The sequence below is a fragment of the Euphorbia lathyris genome, chromosome 10 (assembly GCF_963576675.1).
Source record: "Euphorbia lathyris chromosome 10, ddEupLath1.1, whole genome shotgun sequence".
NCBI classification, from domain to species: Eukaryota; Viridiplantae; Streptophyta; class Magnoliopsida; order Malpighiales; family Euphorbiaceae; genus Euphorbia; species Euphorbia lathyris.
In genome coordinates, this window is record NC_088919.1 from 60,974,681 (window position 1) to 60,993,580 (window position 18,900).

General features: G+C 38.5%; 1 non-coding gene across 1 annotated transcript; it reads left to right on the plus strand.

The window, feature by feature from the left end:
• Positions 1–4,586: 4,586 nt before the first annotated feature.
• LOC136210157 (small nucleolar RNA R71) lies at positions 4,587–4,693 on the plus strand. Its single transcript, XR_010677865.1, has one exon. It is a non-coding gene; the product is annotated as a small nucleolar RNA R71 (small nucleolar RNA).
• The last annotated feature ends 14,207 nt before the right edge of the window (positions 4,694–18,900 follow it).

An 18,900-nucleotide genomic window follows, 5' to 3' on the forward strand; every position in this document is an offset into this window, starting at 1 on the left:
AAATTTTACATCTATTACCATTAACTTTGAAACGATTGCCGTTAGTTTCCTCAAGTTCTAAAGAACCATAGTCGAATGTTTTGACGACTAAATACGGTCCGGTCCATCTGGACTTAAGTTTTCCTGGAAATATACGAAGCCGTGAATTAAATAACAGCACCTTATCTCCAACATTAAAGTGTTTGACTTTGATTTTGGCATCGTGCCATTTTTTCACTCTTTCTTTATAAATCCTCGCATTTTCATACGATAGATGACGTAACTCATCTAACTCATTTAAATTGAGCAAACGTTTCTTTCCTGCTTGTTGTAAATCAAAATTAAGTTTTCTAATAGCCCAATAGGCTTTATGTTCTAATTCTACTGGCAAATGACATGCTTTTCCATATACTAAACGATATGGAGTCATTCTTATTGGTGATTTAAATGCAGTACGGTATGCCCATAGCGCATTATTGAGTTTTTGTGACCAATCTTTTCTTGATGATGAAACAGTTTTCTCTAGAATCCATTTGAGTTCTCTATTTGAGATCTCCGCCTGACCATTTGACTGAGGATGGTATGGCGTTGACACGCGGTGGCGTACTCCATACCTTTTCATAAGTATATCAAAATTTCGATTTATGAAATGGGTACCGCCATCACTAACAACGAATCTAGGACAACCAAATCTACAAAATATATCGTCAAGAAAATTAACAACTACTTTAGAATCATTCGTAGGGGTTGCAATTGCTTCAACCCACTTCGAAACATAATCAACGGCTACTAATATGTAAGTTTTACCATTGGAAGGCGGAAAAGGTCCCATGAAATCAATTCCCCACATGTCGAAGATTTCAACTTCCAATATGTTTGTGGGGGGCATCTCATATTTCCTTCCTAAATTTCCCGTTCTTTGGCATTTATCACAACGAGTAATAAATGAACCAACGTCTTTAAACATCGTAGGCCAAAAGAAACCACATTCCAATATTTTAGCTACCGTTTTATTAACTCCATTATGTCCTCCATATGAGCTGGAATGACATTCCGTTATTATAGATTCATATTCATTTTCTCCAACACATCTCCTAATTATCCCGTCACCACATGATTTGAATAGAAAGGGATCTTCCCAAAAATACTGTTTAATATCGAAGAAAAATTTCCTCCTTTGTTGGAAAGATAATCCTTCCGGAACAATATCGGTTGCAAGATAATTAGCAATATCTGCATACCATGGTGACATGATACTTTCTACTTGATAGAGATGTTCATCGGGGAAATCATCTCGTATACCGATAGTTTCACCTATAGGACCGTTTTCATCTTCTAGTCTTGATAGATGATCGGCGATAAGGTTTTCTACTCCCTTTTTGTCTTTAATTTCTATATCAAATTCTTGTAACAACAAAACCCATCTAATCAGACGCGGTTTTGCATCTTTCTTAGCAAACAGATAACGTAAAGCTGCGTGATCTGTATAAATAATAACTTTAGATCCTAACAAGTATGACCTAAACTTATCACATGCAAATACTACGGCTAACATCTCTTTTTCTATTGTTGTGTAATTTAACTGTGCACCGGACAATGTGTGACTTGCATAATATATAACATGTAATCTTTTATCCTTTCTTTGACCTAAAACACATCCTACAGCTAGGTCACTTGCATCACACATGATTTCAAAAGGTAAATCCCAATCGGGTTTAGCGATTATGGGTGCACTGACTAAAGCTGTTTTCAATGTCTCGAAAGCTTTAATGCAATCTTCATTAAAATCGAAGGTTGAATCCTTCATAAGCAAATTAGTAAGTGGTTTGGAGATTACAGAAAAGTTTTTTATAAATCGTCTGTAAAAACCTGCATGTCCTAGAAACGATCTTACTCCCTTGACAGTTGTTGGTGGGGGTAATTTTTCTATTACTGAAGTTTTTGCTCTATCCACTTCTAATCCTTTTTCAGATATTTTATGACCTAAAACAATTCCTTCGTCAACCATGAAATGACATTTTTCCCAATTTAATACTAAATTCGTTTCTTCGCATCTAGAAAGAACTTTATCTAAGTTTTTTAAACATGCATCAAAAGAATCTCCATAAACTGAAAAATCATCCATAAATACTTCCATGATATCTTCGATGAAATCATTAAAAATTGCAGTCATACAACGTTGAAAAGTTGCTGGTGCATTACATAGACCAAAAGGCATTCTCCTATATGCAAATGTTCCATAAGGACATGTGAAGGTTGTTTTATCTTGGTCATCCGGGTAAATATATATTTGAAAAAATCCGGAATAGCCATCAAGAAAACAATAAAATGCATGACCGGCTATCCTTTCGATCATTTGATCAATGAAAGGTAAAGGAAAATGATCTTTCCTAGTTGCCTTATTTAGGTTCCTATAATCTATACAAACCCTCCAACCAGTGGTGGTTCGCGTAGGTATTAATTCACCTTCATCATTCCTTACTACAGTTATGCCTCCCTTTTTGGGTACACAATGGATTGGACTAACCCATTCACTATCCGAAATAGGATAAATGATTCCATTGTCTAAGAGTTTAGTAATCTCATTTTTGACTACTTCTTTCATATTCGGATTTAAACGTCTTTGTCTATCCGCTTTAGGTGGCTTATCTTCTTCTAAGTGAATCCTATGCATTACAATACTAGGATTAATTCCTTTTAAATCTGAAATCTGCCATCCCATACTTCCTATTCTATTTCTAACAACTTCTTTCAATTTTTCTTCTTGATTTTTTGTTAATTTGTTAGAGATGATTATAGGTAGAGTATCACTTCCGCCTAGGAAAGCGTATCTCAGATGGTTTGGTAATTCTTTAAGTTCTAATTTTGGTGGAACTACTACTGAAAGCGGAACTGGTCCATCTTCTCGAATCAAAGGCTCTGGGTCCTTATCTTCTAATTCTTCATCCATTATAGGTTCTATTATTTCTTCTCTTTGAACAATGTCATTAACACATTCTTCAACTAAATCAAGCTTCATACAGGCGAAATCCTCCATAGGATATTTCATCGCTTGATTCATATTGAACTCGATCTTATCGTCACCTATTCTTAAAACTACTTTTCCTTCCGACACATCAACTAGAGCACGTCCCGTGTTCATGAACGGTCTACCAAAGATTAGCGGACAATTAACATCATAAGCAAAATCTAAGATAACAAAATCAGTAGGAAAAATAAATTTGTCAACTTTTACTAAAACGTCTTCAATTATACCATATGGTCTTTTAGTGGATTGATCCGCTAATTGCAAAACCATATTGGTACGTTTGATGTCCTCTTCTAAACCTAATTTTTCAAAAATAGACAATGGCATCAAGTTTATACTAGCTCCTAAATCACAAAGACAACTTGGGAATTCCATATTTCCCAATTTACACGGAATGGTAAAGCATCCGGGATCTTTGAGTTTAGTAGGTAATTTGCTTGATACTATCGAACTACAATCTTCAGAAAGTGAAATGGATGAAATTCCTTCCCAACTAATCTTTTTTGAAATTAAATCTTTCAAGAATTTTCCATAGTTAGGAATTTGCGTAATTGCATCCATGAATGTTAAATTTATATGCAAATTTTTAAGTTTATCTAAAAATGATAAAAGTTGTTTATCATGGTCCTTATTTCGGACCCTGTGTGGAAAAGGTGGTTTTGGTACAAAAGGTTTCGTACTAGAGTCAATTGGTGTATCTTTTTGTTTTAACGTATCTTCTTTGGATTTTGGTAAATCATTTCCAGGTAAAGTTGAATTTCCGGGCATTTCCGGACCTAAGTAGTTTTTCCCCGAGCGAAGAGTGATAGCCTTAACATGCTCTTTCGGATTTTCTTCCGTTTGGCTGGGAAGACTTCCCTCTTTACGGGATGGAATTGATTTAGCAAGTTGTCCAATTTGAACTTCCAAATTATGGATGCTAGATGATTGGTTTTTGATAAGCTGGTCGAATTTACTTTCGATCCGTTTAAAACCTTCGTCTTGATTACTTACCTTTCCATTCATAGCATCTATAAATTTGTCGATTTTTGAAGATAAAGTGCTAATCGTATCTCTTGTTTGATTTTGATAATTATTTACACGATATTGATTAACATTTGCATTATTATTATTATTACTATCTTTCCAGTTAAAGTTAGGATGATTTCTCCATCCAGGATTATAAGTATTAGAATAAGGATTAGTAGTTTGGTTTCGTCCTTGGACAAAATTTACCTGTTCTATCTCATTCATACCTTCGTAATCAATGTCTGTCTGGATCGGATCATTAGGATCGCACGGTGCCATAAACCTATCAATTTTGTGCGATAAGGCAGAAAATTGGGCTTGTAACATCGCAACTGGATCAAGATTCATTATACCTTTAACCGATGATGTACCTGAGGATGATGGTTTCGCCATTGGTATATGTCCACGCTCTGCGGGCCACATACTGCTGTTGATTGCCATTTCCTCCAAAAGTTCTCTTGCTTGGGCGGACGTCTTCTTCATAAATAACCCTCCAGACATAGCATCTAATGAACCTCTAGTTGTAGGATTTAATCCATTATAGAATGTCTGCATTAAAAGTGCATCTGGCAGTTGGTGGTGTGGGCATAAACGTTGAAGTTCTTTAAAACGTTCCCAAGCCTCATAAAGAGTTTCATTATCATTTTGGGTAAAAGATGTCAATTCTTTGATGACTCTTGCGGTTTTTGCTAAAGGAAAATATTTTGATAAAAACGCTTGGGCTAATTGGTCCCAAGTTTCAAATGTTGCAGCAGGCATAGAAGTTAACCAAATTTTTGCCTTATCCTTCAAAGTGAAAGGGAAGAGGCGAAGTTTGATTGCTTCGGCTGTTACATCGTAATTTTAAAAGTGTCACAAATTTCTAAGAAATTTGTCAAATGGGCATTAGGGTTTTCGTTAGGTAGTCCGTAAAACGTTACGTTGTTTTGCAACATATTAAGCAAAGCAGGCTTAATTTCAAATTGATTTGCGTTTATACGGGGTCTAACTACACTATTAGTTACACCGGCCATTCCTGGCCTAGCATAATCTATAAGTGTCGGTGGATCGGCCATATTTTCTGGCTGGACTACTTTGGTTTTTAAGGGTGTTTTGTCTTTGTTTTTGTTGTTTTTGTTGTTTTTCTTAAGTGTTCTTTCAATTTCTGGATCAAGAGGGTCTGGTGGTGTGCCCGAACTTCACGAACTGCGCAGGAACTTGAAATTGTTGCACGGCCCAAACTACCTTCAAAACAAAATTGAAAACAAATATGTTATATAAACTGAAAATAAATAAAATGTAAAAGTTGTATAAAAATAATGTGTAAACCTAGATTCGAAAATAAAATAGGAAAAATAAAATTTTTGTCAAAAATTTTGGCGTATCCCCGGCAACGGCGCCAAAAACTTGTTGAGCGATTTCCGCAAGTGCACGGTTTCGCTTGTAGTAATAAAAATATCGATCCCACAAGGATACGTTTTTTAACGAAAAACTTATTTTTGAATCTGTTAATTTCGAACTTGTTAGATTTACTATTGAATGTAAATGAAAAGTGAAATTTGTCTAATTGAATTTAGGAAATTGTTTAATTGAGTTTGTGGACTTTGAGTATTTGAAAATGCTGGATTAAGATTTTATATTAGAATATATTGATTGTTAGAAAGATCTTCTGATTTAGGGATGAATTTTACAAAACAGGAACATTTAGAACTTTTAGAAAAACAAATGAATGTATTCATTTGCATTAAGCAAAGAAAACAACTTAAATTTTGTATCAATTATGATGATGAAATAAATGACGGAACCTCTAATTAATTGGCTTTGAACCCGACAAAACCCTTTCGGGATAGTTGCCCTTAATCAAATTAAAACTCTTTCGAGATGATAATTTGCCTAAGTGTTCAACAAAGTTTCCTTGTAATGATTTTGAATTTAACTACACCAGCAATCACTTTAGTGGATTGGATACCATAAGTGCTGCATAACGATTTATCGAATAGAACGGACTTTATTAGATGAAATATAAATTGATACAAGTTTACAGAGAACATGGAGCATCGAGTTCTTCGAGGGCGTGCAAGTGAACGGCTGATCAGTCCTTTCCTTGGGTTTCCTTAGAGGTTGTCAGGCTCAGGGGCGAACACTCTACTCAATCTTCTCGCTGTAACTTCGTAATAGGGATTCGGTCGGCCACTACCAAAATGCAAACTAAAACTGGAACAATGTCTAAACGCTACTGAGTTGTAATTAAACTATAAACAATATGTGTACCTCATCTTGTTTTGTACAGAATCTAATTTCTAACTCTCGAACTATTTTTGCTTAGAACTTAGACATTAGTTCTACGCTCTGATTCTATATCTATATTACATAACATTACCTCCATTTTTCTCAACACCAACTCTTTATTTATAGATGTTAAAGGGTTGAGATTGAAGTGATGTGTCTTTTGTGAAAAATTGTATCCGTTGGTTAAGAGTCGTGTCCGTTGTGAAAGGACGTCTTTATCCACTTGAACGAACGCGTTTCTTGGATTTCAACATGTGTTAAATGCACTTTGGCAGAATTTCTGCACTTACCGAGAATGGGAATCCTCGGCCGTGAATGGGGGAGCATTAAGTTGAGCTTTGGACGAAGGGAGGAAGTAGCTGAACCACGCGTGTCGCGGCCGCGGGTGGGGGATTCGCTGTCGCGGCATGCTGTGTTTTTCACTTCTTTGCTCTCGTTCGTGTCCTTGACTTGGCGCTTTTGATTTACGTCGTCTTTGACTCCTTTTGTAGGGTTTTTCTTCTGTTTTTGATCCTTTTTCGTTCATATTTGGATTTTACCAAATATTTAGGTACCTTGCAATAAAGAAAGATATTTGAGAGTAAAAGTAATCTAAACAGATATAAACAACATAAATTTGTAAAAATAATGATGTAAATATTAATGATATTTTAGGTATATTTTGGGCTTAACAGTGTCCCATGTGGCTTACATAGGCCATATTATCTCAGCAGCAGGAGTAGCTACAGATCCTGCCAAAGTTTCTGCTATGGTTGATTGGCCACTTCCAACAACACTTAAAGGACTAAGAGGGTTCTTGGGGCTGACCGGATATTATCGAAGGTTCATCAAGGGATATGGTGAGCTGAGTAGACCATTGACCGACCTTCCTAAAAAAGATCGGTTCTGCTGGTCACAACAGGCAACTGATGCTTTCAACAATTTGAAGAGCATCATGACCAAAGCACCAGTATTGGCTCTGCCCGACTTCAAGCAACCGTTTGTTCTGGAATGTGATGCAAGTGGAATTGGGATAGGGGCAGTTTTAATGCAAGGAGGAAAGCCACTCTGTTTCTTGTCTAAGACTCTGAGCCCAAGAAACCAAAGGCTGTCAGCTTATGAGAGAGAGTTATTGGCAATGTTGCAAGCTTGTACTGCTTGGAGACACTACCTAGAGAACTCTACTTTTGTGATCAAGACTGACCAAGAGAGTATCAAACATCTATTAGAACAGAAGCTTCACACTTATCTACAACACAAAGGAGTATCTAAACTCTTGGGACTGGACTATGTCATTCAATATAAAAAAGGGATAAATAATAAAGTTGCTGATGCATTATCAAGGCAGCAAGATGAGGTACTTAAATCTTCTACTCAACTTTTTTCCATTTCCATGACCAGTCCTACATGGATGCAGGATATACAACATACATATATTGGTGATGAGCTAGCTCAAAACCTTATCCAACAACTTGTGATCCAGCCCTCCTCCCATCCTCCTTATTCATTCAGTAATGGTGTATTGAGATATAAAGGCAAACTTTACATTGGCAATCAGTCAAACCTCAAAAATCAAATTATTGAAGCTTGCCATAGTTCACCTATTAGGGGTCACTCAGGAATTAAAGGCACCCTCACTCGTTTGCAGCTACATTTCCATTAGCCAAACATGCCCCATTCTGTGACCAAGTGGATTGCAGCTTGTGAAACTTGCCAGAGATGTAAAGTTGATCATTCAGCATATCCTGGACTCCTTCAACCTCTACCTATTCCAGATGGCGCTTGGCAAGACATTGCCATGGATTTCATTGAGAAATTACCTAAATCAGCGGGGTTTGACACTATTCTGGCGGTGGTTGATAGATTCTCAAAAGGGGGGCATTTCATTGCATTATGTCATCCCTTTACTGCTGCAACTGTAGCAAGGGTATTCCTAGACAATATTTTCCGTCTACATGGAATTCCAAAGATAATTGTCTCGGATCGTGACAGGATATTTACTGGGTTGTTCTGGAAAGAACTTATGAAGCTCTTAGGGACCAAATTGCACTCCACTAGTGCCTATCACCCCCAATCCGATGGCCAATCAGAAAGTTTGAATCAATGCCTAGAGAATTATCTGCGTAGCATGTGTTTCTTACAACCTAAGAAGTGGCATTCCTGGTTGAGCTTGGCAAAGTACTGGTATAACTCTACTTATCATAGCGCCATCAAAATGAGTCCATTCCAGGCATTATATGGGGTAATTCATAAACTACCTATGCTACTAGTTCAATCTACAGACGTGGCTGCAGTAGACTCCTTACTTCAGGAACGTTCTAAGCTTAATACCTATCTTCAAAGTTGTCTTTCTGCTGCCCAAAATAGAATGAAACAACTGGCAGTTAAGAAACGCACGGACAAAGAGTTTCAGGTTGGAGACTGGGTGTTTTTGAAGCTGCAACCCTATAGGCAGACTTCTTTGGCTTTCCGAAGTTCGATGAAGCTCTCTGCCAAATATTATGGCCCCTTTCATGTGTTGGAAAGGGTGGGCAAAGTCGCTTACATATTACAACTACCTCCTACTTGCAAAATACACAATGTGTTCCATGTGTCCCTCCTAAAGAAGAAGGTGCATCCTGCACTTTCCCCTCTGACTACTTTACCACCTGTTAGTGATAGTGAATTTGTCAATGTACCTGCGAAGGTAATCAACTCACGGACTGTGTTTATTGACGGGGTCTCTACACCACAACTCTTAGTACAATGGGAAGGCATGCCTACAATTGATGCTACTTAGGAAGCTGAAGATATGCTTAAAGCACAATTTCCGGAATTCATGCATTCTTGGGGTCAAGAATGTGCTCAAGGGGGAGGAATTGTTGTTGGTCCCTAGTAATTAGTTCCAAGGGGGGGGGATAGGAACTAATGTAACTTTTTCGCTTTTATTTATGCTGACTTAATGTTATTTTAAGAGTTTGTTAACTCAGCGTGTTGGTCAGCACGACCGATTGATTAGTCAGACAGTTTTAGTTCTATGCTGACTAAGACTGCTTGACTTGAGAGTTGGGAATTGACTCTTGAGAGATCAGCTTCCAACTCAGCACTCAGATTTACTCAGTTTGAGTTTTAACAATTTATATGCTGAGTAGATATCACAAGCAACACATGCACATATATATATATATTGAGAGAAAGAGTTTAGAAGTTACTCAGCATGACTTATCCTGGTTCGGCCTCTCTGCCTATGTCCAGTCCCCAGTTCCTCCTGGGATTTTCAATCCAATACTGAGCTCTTTCAAGGTAAAGCACAAACCCTTTACAAGGCAGTGAGTATGCAAGAGTACGTCCTCTATTCGTCTACTCAGCTCCTACTAAGTACTACAACCCAGCACTTAGATTTTTCTACCATTGAATGCTTACAACCAAGCACTCAGCATACACTCTCTATATTACAATTGATAAACACTTGTTCTCTTTTCAGTAAAGAACACTTTAGAAGATTACACAGAATCACTCTAGCATTTACACAAAGAATAGAAGGTTTGGTGTAAGATCTTTGTATTTGAGTGCTTTGAAGATTTCTCTCTTGGATCTTTCTTGTTTGTAATTCGGCGAATGTCCAAGTGAAATCCTTGTCCATTTTATAGATGAATTCTGGAGATTAGACCGTTTGAATTTGGTGTGTCCGTTGATTCCAAAACGGCTCTTTTAGCAGACAGCTTCTGGTCAGCTTCAGTTTTGCAGGCCAATCCTGTCATCTGATTTCTTCAGGTGCCAGCCTTGTCTTCTTCCTACAGACTTGTCTTTTGTGGCAGTTGTCTTTTACCAATAATCCATTGATCCATGTTTCTTGGAATTAGTCTTCTGTGTATTTTTGAGACTTCAATTATTGGTGCAGAAGATTGGCAGACTTTGTCCTTTAGTGAACGGATCCTTCATGCTATCCTGACTGTCACTCAGCTTTATTAGTTATCTTCGAATGTTCAACTTCAATGCTGAGTTCCTTCTTAGTCAGCTCCGTTCTGTTTATACAATTCTGAAGGAGTCTTCTAATTTAGTCAGCTTCGTTCTGGCAACTTTGAAGGAGACTTCTGATACTGAGTTCTACTCCACTCAGCTTCTATTCTTTTATGCTGAGTTCCGTTCCACTCAGCTTGGCTTATGCTGACTTTTGTCCTGTCTAACTTTATGTGTATATTTTTGCACTCAATATTGAACACATTAGTACAATTAAATCAAAGCATTTAAATTTAATTGCCTCTTAATCATGGATGATTTTGTCAAATCAAAATCTTGTGGAAAGGTGTTTCAACAAACTCCCCCATTTTGATGTTGGCAAAATACATAATTATGGAACTCAGTTATAAGTTACCCCATGATTGATATATTTTTGAAATAACTCCCCCGTAAGGGTTGCACATATTGTCTTAACTTAATTCTAAACCTTCCAAGATTTAATTGAATGAACCTTAAGGCATTTGTGTATACTGACTTAGTTTAATGTTAGATTTTTCATGATCTGAGCTAATTTGGATTTAAGTCAGTTTTCAAAAATATTTGAAGTATGTTGTTACTCAGTTTATTGCATAAGTATTTTGGTGTTAATGTATACTGAGTATGTTTTACTTCTTAATTTGTTTGTTCAATTTTATCAGCCAGATTGAGAAAATGGTACTTGTCATAGATTAAGCAAAAACATATGAAGAAAGATTCTATTCTAAGTTCTAAACATTGCCTAAGCTATATCTAGTTCTTCTTCTTTTCCTTCATATTGACTTGAGCTTGAGGGTCATCTCGAGCTACTCATTTGCCTTTATCTTTACTTCCTGAGGCATTACCTACAAGCTGAGTTCCTTCTTGGCTTGTCTCCCCCGTTTTGCCATCATCGGGTTTATAAAGGAAGGTTTCGTTTCGAGCTGCAGTGGAGAGAAAATGTGAGTAATGCTGGAGCCTCTTTGTGCTTTCACCCAAGCCATCAATTACAGGGACACTGTCATCTTGGACATGCCGAGGAACCCGGAGAGAGCTGCTAATCATGCTGAGTAGGCATTCATGTGATTTGCTAAGCCAGGTGAGCGAGCTGGTTATCTGAGCAAAAGATTGGTGGTACATCTTCAGCATGGCAGAGTCAAAAAACATGCGCTGGGCATTGTTGATGCGCATTGCTTTCATAATTGCTTGGGAAAAACTCAAGAGTTGACTATTTGAGACTGGATCAACATCCATTTATGCTTTGTTGACGTTGAGTAAACTTACTGCTTCACTCAGTTGGTCAATTGTGCACTGAGAGGAGGAAGAGACTAACTCACGCGTACACGTCAGTTCAGCATTGAGCTTAGTAAAGCATTCTTGTAACTCAATAGAGGTAGCATACTCAGGATTGCCAGTTGCGCTTGATGTGGTCAGTTCTGCAGTTAACTTAGCAAAATATCCTTGAAGCTCAGTGGAAGTTGCATACCCTGGATTGACTTCCGATAGTTGTTGGATTTTCCCTTCAAGCGAGTTCAGATGGTTCACCATGGTGAGTGCTAGTTCAGTCAGCTTTGCTATTTGGTCTTGCCTGGGTTGCTGAGTTTGAACGGTGGTCATAACACTTACAAGATCTTTGAGTCCTCGTAGTTCATTTAGAAGCTGAGTGATACCAGATAATTGGGAGGACTCAGCATGAGAAGATCTAGTGGCATCAGCTTGAGGAGGGTTCAAATCTTGAAGCAAGGACTGAGCAGAGGCAATGATTCGTCGTCCTGACTCAGTAGCATTCAAGTATGTAAATTGAGTAGCATTTGTCTCAGAGGCTGGAATTGAGCTTGATGGTGGTGGAGTTGGCTGTTTGCCAGATTGATTATCTTGATTGGTGACAGGACTTTGATGCAGATTTGCTTCAAGAGCTGAGTTATCATCATGCTGTGTAGGAGGTGGAGTTTGGATAGTCATGTTGACCTGCTCAACTTGAGTGGGGGAAATTGAAGCAGGATTTGTTCCATCTTGAGCAGTTGGATTTGGATTTTCAAAGGTTTTGGCTTGTTCCTCATCCTGAGTAACAGAGGCTTGTTTTTGCACAAGATCCGTTGGAGGAGACTCAGGCTCAACATCATGGGAGAAGTATTTGAACTGAATTTTGGAGAGTTCAGCATCAATATCTTGAGGAGGGGAATCATCCAGAAGATCAATTTGCTTTTGTGCCTTCTTCTTGAGTCGCTTGAACCTTGTTTCTTTAGGAGGAGATGGGTCAGCATGAATATCCTCCTCGTCAGTATCAACTGTCTCTTCTTTCTCAGTTGGATTCTCATGTTGCTCAACATGATCCTCAACAGCAACATTTTCTTCTTCCTCAATTCTCCGCTCAGCATTATCCTGATGTTGCTCAACATGAGTAGGTTGTTCCTGCTCGGTATTGACTTCTTCCTCAACATGAGTTTCTTGCTCAGCATCTTTGACCGGCTCAGCATGAGTTTGGTCTAGGTCAATTCCATGATCTTTTGGAGGTACAACCCAATCCAAGGGATTAGCTTCAACTGTCTTTGAGGTATGACCCTTCTTTCTTTTCATCAAGGGGGATTCCGGAGTTTCCTCTCCTTCATCCTCAGGCTCTTCTGGCCTCTTTCTTTTCCCTGCCGACTCAGCTTTCTCCTTAGCCTGATCAGTATCAACATTCTTAGCTCTGTTCATAGCCCTCTTCTTCCTGGGCACTGTGTCAACATCTTTTGCACATGTTGCCAGCGCTTTTCTCTTCTTCTTATCCTTAGGGGACTCAGCAGGAGCCTCCACTTCTTTCTCAGGCTCATGCTCAGGCACAACTTCCTGTTCAGCTTCATCATTTTCCTCAATATCTTCAACTTCTTCATATCCTTTCAATGGTTGATTGTATAATAATCCAACCAGCAGAGCTACTGTGATCTCACTTCCCAAGGTATCAGTCTCATTTATGGTCTCGATTTGTTTATCCTCGATGATCTTAGTGATTAAGGAACCTAACCGAAGTTTCTTACCTCCTCGCTGGAGCGCACCAACCAGAAATACCGGAAGGTTGAAAGGGGTGTAGGTCAACATGTGCCATATGAAGCATTGTTCAAAATTGGAGGCAGAGGAAGCTGAGCTGAGTTTGGGGAAGATGAAGTTGGTCAATATGTAGTGTGCCATCTTCTGGTTTTGCCCCATACATGTGCTGGGTATTTCTCCCTTGTGATTCTTGGGTTTGCAGAACCCCTTGATCTGTTCAAGCCTTTCCTTTGGTACCTTTTCTTTTGTTGTCCTAAACTCCATTCCTTCGTCTGGTAAGTTTAGCAGAGTAGCTAGATAGGCAGGGGTTATGGTGATTTTCTGTCCTTTGACCGTGGTCTCCAAATAGTCAGCATCTTCTTCATCAACAAACATGTTGGAATAGAACTCTCTGACCAACCTAGGATATGTTTTTCCGGTGAGTGAGAAGAGACCGGTCCATTTGTTCTTCTCGATCCAGTCACAGAACGGTTTCTCAGAAGTGACAAATCCTGGAGAGAACCATCTGCATTTTAGAACCTCCAAGTTGTTGACCTTTTTATGGACCTTGATCATGTTCCTTTCTACTGGCTTTGATGAACCGGCGGGGTCAGCTTGAGTGGGTTTGCCAGAGGTTTGGCCAAGCTGAGTGGTGAGGTTAGGGATTTCGTTTTTTCCGGAAGCCATTGTTACAGATGAAGGTTTTAAGGTTTTAGGGAGAGAAAAGGATTCGATTTCAGAAGATTTTAAGCGTAAAGAGTAATGAGTGAGGATCCTTCCACTACTTATAGAGTCTTGAATCATTCCTAATTAGTGAACTAGCCGTTTTCTTCTTGGGACTTTAATCGACAAAGATTCTGCCATTTATGACAGGTTCGGCGCATGGGTATTCATTATTACTTATGTTTTTCTAGGTATGATTTGTTACACGTGTCATTGTTTATTGGTACAAGTGGGATTTTACTCAGTTTGCCAGAATATGAATCGTTTATGATACTGAGTATTTAATTCTACGTAGATGGATTTTCTCTCTCTTAATAACTCAACATACGTTAATCACTCAGCATGTACATCTACTCAGCATAAGGTGATTACTCAATATGTTTATCTACTCAGCACAGAATATTTACTCAACATTTGTATCTACCCAGCATAGACTATTAAGCTCAATGTGCAGTAGTTACTAGATTGATATCAGTCAGTATGACAATCACTCAACATTCATTCAAATATTTAGAATTATTGAAGAGGATTAGACATACCGATAGAGTCCCTTAGTATGTTAAATTGCTCACGAGCCAAAAGCTTGGTGAAGATATCTGCAAGCTGTTCATCTGTTGGCACATAGGTCAGCTTGATCTCACCCTTTAGTACATGATCTCTGATGAAGTGATGCCTTATGCTGACATGCTTCATCCTGCTGTGTTGAATAGGATTCTTGGATAGATCAATGGCACTCTTGTTGTCACATTTGATCTCTATTGTCTCAGTTCTTACTCCATAATCCTCAAGCTGTTGCTTTATCCATAGGACTTAAGCTACACAGCTTCCAGCAGCAACGTACTCAGCTTCAGTTGTAGACAGAGCAACTGATGACTGCTTCTTGCTGAACCAGGATACTAGACAGCTTCCAAGGAAATGACATCCTCCTGAGGTACTCTTACGTTCTAGCTTATCCCGTCCATAGTCAGCATCAGTGTATCCTATGAGTGTGAAGTCATTTGAGGCTGGATACCACAAACCTGCATCAACTGAGCTCTGCAAATATCTAAAAATTCTTTTTACAGCAATTAAGTGAGATTCCCTTGGGTCAGCTTGATATCTTGCACAATAACATACTGAGTACTGTATATCAGGTCTACTAGCAGTGAGATAAAGTAAGGAGCCTATCATACCTCGATAAAGTTTACTATCTATTGACTTACTTTTCTCATCTTTGCATAGGACAGTATCAGTACCCATAGGGGTTGATATGGGCTTACAATCTTCCATATCAAATTTCTTTAACATCTCCTTGGTGTACTTGGACTGACTGATGAAAATGTCGTTCTTACCTTGCTTGATCTGAAGTCCAAGGAAGAAGCTGAGTTCTCCCATCATAGACATTTCGAATTCAGTCTGCATCTGTTTGCTAAACTCTTGACACAAGGATTCGTCAGTAGCACCAAATATTATGTCATCTACATAGATTTGTGCAAGTAGGGTATGTTTACCCTTTTTCTTAATGAACAAGGTTGTGTCAGCTTTTCCTCTGACATAATTCCTGGTCAGCAGGAAGTTGGTCAACCTTTCATACCAAGCTCTTGGAGCTTGCTTCAGGCCATATAAGGCCTTCTTGAGTTTATAAACGTGGTTTGGAAATTTTGGATCTTCAAAACCGGGAGGTTGATTAACATATACCTCTTCGTTTATAAAACCATTAAGAAATGCACTTTTAACATCCATTTGATACAATTTAAAGTTCATGAAACTAGCATATGCACACAATATACGTATAGCTTCTAACCTAGCAACTGGTGCAAAAGTTTCACCATAATCAATGCCCTCTTGCTGACTATAGCCTTGGGCTACAAGTCGAGCTTTGTTCCTAACTACGTTTCCATGCTCATCTAGTTTGTTTCTGAAAACCCACTTAGTTCCTATGGATTTTTGATTCCTAGGTTTAGGTACTAAGTCCCATACCTCATTTCTCGTGAATTGGTCAAGCTCTTCTTGCATAGCATTGATCCAGTACTCATCATGCTCAGCATCAGCAAAGTTCTTTGGTTCATGAACTGATACGAAAGCAACGTTGCTAAGGAATTTCCTAAGCTGGTCTCTAGTCATTACTTTGTTGTTGGCATCATCAAGGATGGACTTTTCTGAATGTCCTCTTGGAATTTTTATCTCCTTGGGTAATGTTGAGTTGTTTGGAACAGGTGTTTCTACAATCTCTGTAGGGACAGATTGGTCAGCAAAGGTAATTTCAGTTTCGATTTTACCTTTGGTCAGCTCTTATGCTGATGGCTCAGCACCTCCAATTAGGTCAGTATGAGCTGAGTTCGGCTCGTCCTCCATGGGTTGAGTTGTCTTCCCTGCAGGGTCAGTTTCATCAAAATCTACATGGACTGACTCTTCTACAACTTTGGTTCTTTTATTATAAATTCTATATGCTTTGTTGTTTGTTGAGTACCCTAAAAAGATTGCTTCGTCAGTTTGGCATCAAATTTTCCCAAATTGTCTTTTGTATTGAGTATGAAACATTTACACCCAAAGGCACGAAAGTAGCCAATGTTGGGCTTTCGTCCTTTCCAAAGTTCATAGGAAGTTTTCTTTAATATGGGTCTAACTAAAGCCCTATTCAATATATAACATGCTGTGTTGACAGCTTCTCCCCACAAATACTTTGGAAGCCTATTTTCGCTCAGCATTGTCCTGACAATTTCTACTATTGTCCTATTTTTCCTTTCAACAACTCCATTCTGTTGAGGAGTTCTAGGGGCAGAGAAATTGTGGTCAATACCATTAGTTTCACAGAATTCATCAAACATTTGGTTTTTTAATTCTCCACCATTATCACTTCTAATGTGAGCTACTCTTAGGTCTTTGTCATTTTCAAGCTTTTTGACTAATGTAGTAAACATCTCAAATGTTTCATCTTTGCTACTCAATAAGATGATCCAAGTATACCTAGAGAAATCATCTACAATAACTAAGAAAAATTTCTTACCTCCCATGCTGAGTGGCTGGATAGGTCCGAAAAGATCCAAATGTAGTAATTCCAATGGTCTTTTGGTTGAGACAACATTTTTGCTATGAAAAGACTTTTTGGTTTGTTTACCTTGCCGACAAGCATTACAAAGTTGATCTTTTTCATACTTTAATTTGGGTAATCCCTCAACTAATTGCTTTCTAACTAGTTTGGCAAGGAGGTCCATGCTGACATGTCCAAGTCTCCTATGCCATAGCCAGGAGTTGTCCTTTTTAGATACTAAGCATATATTATTTGAAAATTGTTTTTCTAAACTCAACATATAAACATTTTCTACACGAGGGGCTGTTAAAATCAAATCGTTTGTTTTTCCCTCGAGTATTTGACATTGAGTATCATCAAATATAACCTTTCTTCCACTCTTGCAAAGCTGAGCTACACTTAGAAGATTATATTTGAGACCCTTAACTAAGGAGATTGACTCAATTATGGGGTTACCTCCGATTGTTCCTGAGCCAACTATCTTACCCTTCTTGTTGTCTCCAAAGCTTACATTACCTCCTCGTTTAAGCTCTAGTGTGATGAACTGAGTTTCATCACCTGTCATGTGTCTTGAGCATGCACTATCTATGTACGAAAGTTTTGATTTTTCCACGCATGTCAAGCTGACCTGCATTTTAAACTATTCATTTTTAGGTACCCAATTCTTTTTGGGTCCTTTCTTGTTAGTGTAAACAGGTGCGAAGTCATATTTCAACTTGTGACGACATACTTTTATAGTGTGGCCAGGCTTACCACAGAAGTCACAAAAAGGTACCCTTTGAGGGTTGTACTGAGTATAGTCAGCATTGTTGTGTTGAGCATGCCAGCATACTTTTGTGGAATGCCCTTTTCTTCCGTAGAAGTCACATTGGACAATCCGCTTGTTATGCCAACACACATCTTTTGTGTGCCCCCTTTTTCCACAACACTCACATTGAGTGAATTGCTTATGCTGACTAATACTTGCGTACTCAGCATGGGGTTTATTTCTACTTGAGCCATTCACTTGACTCTGTAAGGTTGTGACATCCTTTCTAAGTTTCTTTGACTCAGATTGGACCTCCATGACAAACTTATGCATGATTTGCATGTTGGTATGTAAATCTGAGTTGTCCTAGAGGAGATATCGGAGGTCACTCAGCTTTACCTCTTCAATCTCGTCACATCGCCTGCTGAGTGATTTTATTTTGTTATTGCATTTTTTAGTTAACTTATGTAAGTCACTCAGGGCATTTACCATCTCATTTCTAAACAAAAGTAAGGGTGTTACCTCATTGTTGTTTTCCTCCTGCTCAGAGTCTCCAGAGAGATCAGCTTGTTCAGATTGAGATTGGTCAGCTCCATCATCTGCCATGAAACATATATTGGCTGTTTCATTCTGTTCAGTTTCAGCCGATGTTGACTCATCACTGTCACTCCACGTGGCCACCATTGCCTTTTTGCTTCCATTCCTATCTTTCTTTAGATTAGGACAGCTTGACTTAATGTGCTCGGTTTGATGACATTCATAGCATGTGACAGGCTTGGAGCTGTCCTTTTTGTATCTGGTGTCACTGGGCTCAGCTTTATATCTGTCTCCTCTCTTGTATGGCCGCTTACTATTTCTTTCATTTCTTCTGAACAGCTTTTTCATTTTTCTAGTAAACATGGCCATTTCCTCATCATCAGTTGATTCAGCTTCTGTGGAGTCAGCTTTCATCACTAGTGATTTCTGTTTCTTGTCCTCAGATTTTTCTTTAGCTTCAAAGTTTTTCATGGAAATTTCATGGGTCAGCAAGGAACCGATCAGCTCATCATATTTGTATGTGGTCAGGTCCTGAGCTTCCTCTACAGCTGTCTTCTTGGCTTGCCAGCTTTTGGGAAGACTTCGTAAGATCTTCTTCACTTGTTCTTCTTCAGTGAAATTCTTACCGAGTCTTTTAAGCTCATTTATTATGTTGGTGAA